Below are 6,000 nucleotides of genomic sequence, written 5' to 3'. Positions count from 1 at the left end.
AGCAATAAACACAAGCGCACGTCTGACTGCACTAGTGAGACTGCATCTAGAGTATTGGCTGCAGGTCTGGTCACCAAGGTACAAGAAAGTCATAGCAGCACTTGAAGCTGTGCAGAGGAGAGCAACCAAGTGCACCCCAGGACTTATGGGCACGTCCTACTGTGACAGACTCGGGCGGGTTAAACCAGATTGGGGTCGAGCGGAGGAGACTGCATGGTAACTTAGTCCAGGCATTAATAAAGTAGATCCAACATAACGGTGAATCGCATACTCAAGGACATCAGTGGAAATTAAGAGGAGGTGAATGTAGTACTGGGTGGCGCAGTGGGTAGCGCTGCTGCCTCGCAGTTAGGAGACCAGGGTTCACTTCCTGGGTCCTCCCTGCATGAGGTTTGCATGTTCTCCCCGTGTCTGCGTGAGCATCGGCTTGGTGTGTGCCTTGTGGTGGGTTGGCACCCTGCCTGGGGTTTGCTTCCTGCCTTGCACCCTGTGTTGGCTGGGATTGGCTCCAGCAGACCCCTGTAGTTAGGGTATAGTGGGTTGGATAATGGATGGATGGATGGATGAATTTAGTACTGAAATGTTTTCAAAGAGTTGTGGGAATCTCAAACAATCTACTGAGGCACGTAGTGAAACACAAACCTTGACGACCTTTCAGAAGTATCTGGATGAGGTACTGGGACAGCCGAGCTAATGGCTAAACAAATGAGCCTGATGGACTGAATGGTCTCTTGCTTGTCAGATTAAGTTTGGGTTTTCTTCATCTGTTGGTATCCTGCTAGGTGGCCTGCTACACATTAAAGATGAATATTCTGATCACATACTGGAAACCGGGTGGCGCAGTGGTAGCACTGCTGCCTGGCAGTTAGGAGACCCGGGTTCGCTTTCCGGGTCCTCCCTGCATGGAGTTTGCATGTTCTCCCCGCGTCTGCGTGGGTTTGCTCCGGTACAAACATGCAGGTTAGGTGGATTGGCGATTCTAAATTGGCCCTGGTGTGTTTGTGTGTGTCCTGCGGTGGGTTGGCTTCCTGCCTTGTGCCCTGTATTGGCTGGGATTGGCTCCAGCAGACCCCCGTGACCCTGTCTTTGGATTCAACGGGTTGGAAAATGGATGGATGGATACTGGAAACCTTTTCAAAGCTCAAAGAACTCTTCACAGAATGAACCAGTTCTTTATCAAGCAATGGCACTACGAGGAATCACACAACCCAGTTAAGTGCCTTTACAGAAGGTGTAACTACAAAAAAACAAAAAAAAAACAAAACCAGGTCAACCATTCCAGTCTCCCAGTCCCACTTCCGTGCACATCCCATTATCTAACTCTGTTCCCACACACACTCCTCTGTTTGGCTCCTTTCTCCCTCCACTCTCTTTTCCTGACTCTCTAACAGTCCTGTGATTTCACTCCACTGGCTTCTCCTCTCATTTGGCAATTTTTTTTTTTAAGAATGTCAGATTTTGGTCCAGAAACCCTAACTGTCAACTCTCTCTCAACTCTTGCCAAGTGTTTTCTTATGGGTTTCTCTCCTGAGCCGTCTTGTTATTTACATTTAACAGAGTTTACCTGGTACCATCCTCCATATGTTTTAGCACGGCCCTCCTGTTTTTGCTTTCTGGTTTTCTATTTCTCTCCACCTTTCTGCCTGTAAGCACCATTTATAGAACTACCCATATGAAGGTTCTGGAAAGATCTTTTATTTATGTAGATCCATAACATACTTCACGCATAACCATGAAATTGGTTTACTGATTTTTAAAAGGCATACAACCACACAGGCTACATTCAGGTGTACTTGATCTATTGTATCCTGCTAGGTAACCAGTATTAATATTTCTTATTTTTCTAACCAATTTCACATATAAAGGACCACTCAAAGAATGAAATGTTTCTTTGTTAAGCAAGGAAACCATACAGCCCAGTAAAGTGTCATTTTGGAACCAAACCTTTTAAGAGAGTAGCAGCTAAATTACTTCTTGCGTCTTGATGGAAATCTCCCAAGCTTCTTTCTTTTGCCAATGGCCTTTTTTTATTTAATTCTTTTGCAGCTCTCTACCTCCAGCACTGACAGTTCATCCTTTGGCTCCACTCAGAATTTGTCCACTTCAGTGTCAACAATGAAAATTGTATTATGTGGAGACGCATTGACATCACAGCTACAGCTCCCTTGGGTTCATTTGCCAGTGTTCTTGATGCTTTTGTTGCCTAAATCATTGCCTCTTTTTTTCAATACATTTCATTTTTTCTGCCTTGGGGAACCCATTGGAATGGGTTTAGTAGACACCGTATAGGGAATGTAGTGTTTTTTTCCCCCATATTCAGTTGACCCATTATGTGTGTTAAATCCCTTCATTTAATAAAAATGTGATTTTAAAAAAGCAGGCCGACATGAGGAGAACAGACAAACCCCCCCCTATACAGTGATTAAGGGCCTTGCTCAACCGTCCGAATTTGTTTTGTGTCAGCAGTGCTAAAGGCTGCGTCACCGTGCCGTCTTCACCCGAGCTTTATTAAATACTGTTAATAGGGTGCAAATGCTCTTTTGTCTAAAGAGGTGCTGCACTCTCTAAAATTCCATCAGCTCTTGTAAAATATATAACCCCGATGCGTTGCTTATTAAAAGCATATCCATATTGCGTTTTTATGTTTACGACAAAGCAAATATTGGAGGTAGATGTTATTTAGTATATTTTACAATGTCGAAAATGTGTTCAATTGCCTGTTGTGACAACCATTTTTTTTTTAGAAAAGTAGATTGGAGTTCGGTGTTTATCGATGCATGTAACATACTCGTACATATTATTCCATGTATTAACGATAATCTCGATGTGGCTTTACGACTGAGAACCCGGGGAGCAACCATAACAAACTTCACTCTTAAGTATAGCCGGTGTTTAACGAATACGTGACAAAAATAACATTCTTTTTTTTTTGTTTCACTTTTTCCAAACTGCAAGGCACTATATCATCTCGGATTTACAGTTTAGAATCCTGGATTAAGTGCGCGGCCACGAATCCGTCTCTGCCTGCTTGCCCCTTCCTCTCCCCCTCCTTCGTCCTACCACTCCTTCGGCTGGGAGTCTCCTCATAAGGACACGAAACGTCAGCGCCAGCAAGAAGTTCGGGGAAAGAGCGAGGCAGCCTGGAAACTACGCGGTGCGGTCTGTGAGCGGCAGAGGTGCTTTGTTGGCGTAGAAAACAGTCCATCGAGTGCCAGGAGAAGAAGGGACCAAAGCAAGGTAACGGGAGCGTGAAAATAAATAATCGAGCAAAACTGAAAGCGAACGGGTAGCCCTTCGAGTAGACTCGTAATAACAGTGGGTTCGAAATGGGGTATCATGTCTCTAGGAGTTATGGGACCTTTTTAGTTTCGAACTAGTCTCGTTAAAAGCGTTGGCTATGCCATGAGTTTGTTGTCCAGAGTCACCCAACAGTAAAACGTTTCTGTACTCGCATTCATGAACATCAAAAAGTGGATACGTCTCTGTTGTCTGTCTGGCTATGTGGGGTTGGATGCGCTGGTAAATATGACTGTGATGAGAGCGCTTCCACGCAATTTACTGATCGGGTGCGCTCATTCTTCCTTAACAATGCCCCAGACTCGCTGGATGCGCACAGGTTCCCTTAGGATCCATATGCGCCCGAGGCGTTCATTCGTCTTCTCTACTGCCACTCGCGCACTTTTTACTTTCTCTTCGAACACACCACAAATGACCCCAGCCGAAAACGAGTTGTCTCTCACGTGAACTTCAAACACATTCTGTCTTCATTGAATTACTTTATGACAGAGTTTGGACCCTTGCTAGACTGTTTCTAGCAATCTTATCATTTCTCAATGATTTAGTTTTCTTGCGATGCCACCTCATAACACTTGAACCCCGCTGAGACGCCTTTCGGAACTGAGTCCGGTCTTCTGGTGATCGTGTGAATCCGGGCGGAGTGGCGACGGTGGGTAGGCTCAATGGCAATAATTAGAACGGAGCCTGAAACCGTAAAGGACTTGTGCTACAGCTGTCAGGTCCACCTTAAGGATAATCCGAAAGCGGCAACCCCCTTTCAACAGTTCGCGATTTTTGTTTGGTCGTCGTACTGGGGGATGGTGAGTGTGTTGGGGGTTGGGGTGGGGTTATTGGCTGTGTGGTTGTGGCATTATGGGGTGCTGACGTGACAGACCCAAAGACTAGAGCTCTTACTCTGTTGTCGGGACTCCAGAAGTGGATTTCTCCTGTTATCGAATTCCAGACACGCAAAGATCCGTCGATACATCGAAAACGTTATCAAGCAGTCGTCCTGAATCAGGACTAACGGTCTGTTCTGAGCTGAACTGCCTTTCAAGTTTTAAACAAAAGTGTGCGCTGTGAGAAAGACAGGCGTCCAGGTCAGGTCTAAACCAGGATAAAATCTGCAGCCACAAGAGGGTTCAGAGCTCTAATGTATTTTTGTTTTATTAAGCGCCCATTAATTACTTGTTAAATCTAGTAAGATCGCCATTCGTGGGTTTTTATACGCTAGGCTAACAAGAAAAAAAATCCAAAGCTCCTTTCTAGACCAGAACTGTCTGCCAAGATGTATACATTAGGAGCGTCTTTTAGGTTCATATGCCTTAATACACAAGTGGACAGCCTTGGGCTTGGAGCAGGTACTTGTATTAATCACAGCTATTTGAAGACACCTTATAATTTGGAGATAGATAGACAGACGGATAGATAGATAGATAGATAGATAGATAGATAGATAGATAGATAGATAGATAGATAGATAGATAGATACTTTATTTGTCCTCAAGGGGAAATTAAGACTTTGCAGATGCCAAAGAAAAAAAGAAATAATATAACAAACAATGACACACAAGAACTTATAGTAGCTAGTAAGAGATCTGTTGCTAACTAATAACCAATATAACCAATACAGCATGTGTATAAGAAAATCTATGGATTACTTTTGTTTGATCTTTATATAAAAATCTATTAGCTTAAGTTATTCCTCTACAATCCCCCTAAATAAATTCAAGGGTTTTGGGGCCAGAGTGTATAGCAGCAGTCCTATATAGGCAGGAAAGTGGACCCAAAATCTAAATCATATCAGTGCTTGAAGTGGGCAGTAGTCACCAGTATGCATACTGGTACTTCTTCCAGTATCAACATAAATTACCAGTAGCTTTTCTTTGCTTACCAGTGAATTCCAGCACTACTTCATAAATTTGCACATGGGACCACGCTCTCTAGTAGACTATAACATAATGACCTTATTTTCATTACATTGTCACCTTTTCCTAGCATACCAGTCAATACTGGCACCTCTTTAGGAATCTTCACGGGGAAGCATTTCCAAATTATTGATCATATGTCAGGCGGCATGGTGGTGCAGTGGGTAGTGCTGCTGCCTTGCAGTTAGGAGATCCGGATTCACTTCCTGGGTCCTCCCTGCATGGAGTTTGTATTTTCTCCCCGTGGGTTTCCTCCTGGTGCTCCGGTTTCCTCCTAAAGACATGCAGGTTAGGTGCATTGGTGATCCTAAATTGTCCTTAGTGTGTGCTTGGTGTGTGCGCCCTGCCCGGGGTTTGTTTGCTGCCTTGCTCCCTGTGTTGGCTGTGTTGGCTCCAGCAGACCCCCGTGACCCTGTAGTTAGGATATAGCGGGTTGGATAATGGATGGATGATCATATGTCACAATATCACCATAAACAGATTACCACCAATAATTTGTTTCCACTTCAAGCACTGCCACGTATCAATAAAAAAACAGAAAAGTTTTAAAGTATCCTTCTTTTACACATGGTAGCAGCTTTCATTCAAACAAGTTTTATAATTTTAGTTCTTGCAGTTAATTAAACACTTTAATTGATTATACTGCTTTCCCCAGCTCTATGTGTTACAGCCTCTGAGATAACTGTTTTTACTCAGTGTACTTCATTGGTTCAATTTTAGTTCTGTAATTTGTTACGGTGGTACAGTGGTGTTCACGTCTCCAGCCCTCCCTGCTAGAAGTTTGCTTGTTCCCTTC

General features: G+C 43.8%; 1 protein-coding gene across 1 annotated transcript in view; it reads left to right on the top strand.

Annotated features, from left to right (window-relative positions):
- Nucleotides 1-3,092: 3,092 nt before the first annotated feature.
- Nucleotides 3,093-6,000, top strand: part of serpinf1 (serpin peptidase inhibitor, clade F (alpha-2 antiplasmin, pigment epithelium derived factor), member 1) — a 39,756-nt gene continuing 36,848 nt past the window's right edge. Inside the window, exon 1 of the mRNA XM_039757217.1 lies at nucleotides 3,093-3,237. The gene's annotated coding sequence lies outside the window, so the exon portion shown is untranslated. The remainder of the gene's footprint in view (nucleotides 3,238-6,000) is intronic.

Source organism: Polypterus senegalus, chromosome 6, assembly GCF_016835505.1.
Source record: "Polypterus senegalus isolate Bchr_013 chromosome 6, ASM1683550v1, whole genome shotgun sequence".
Taxonomy (NCBI): domain Eukaryota; kingdom Metazoa; phylum Chordata; class Cladistia; order Polypteriformes; family Polypteridae; genus Polypterus; species Polypterus senegalus.
Note: the sequence above shows the minus strand (reverse complement) of the source record. Positions and strands in the feature narration are given on the sequence as shown.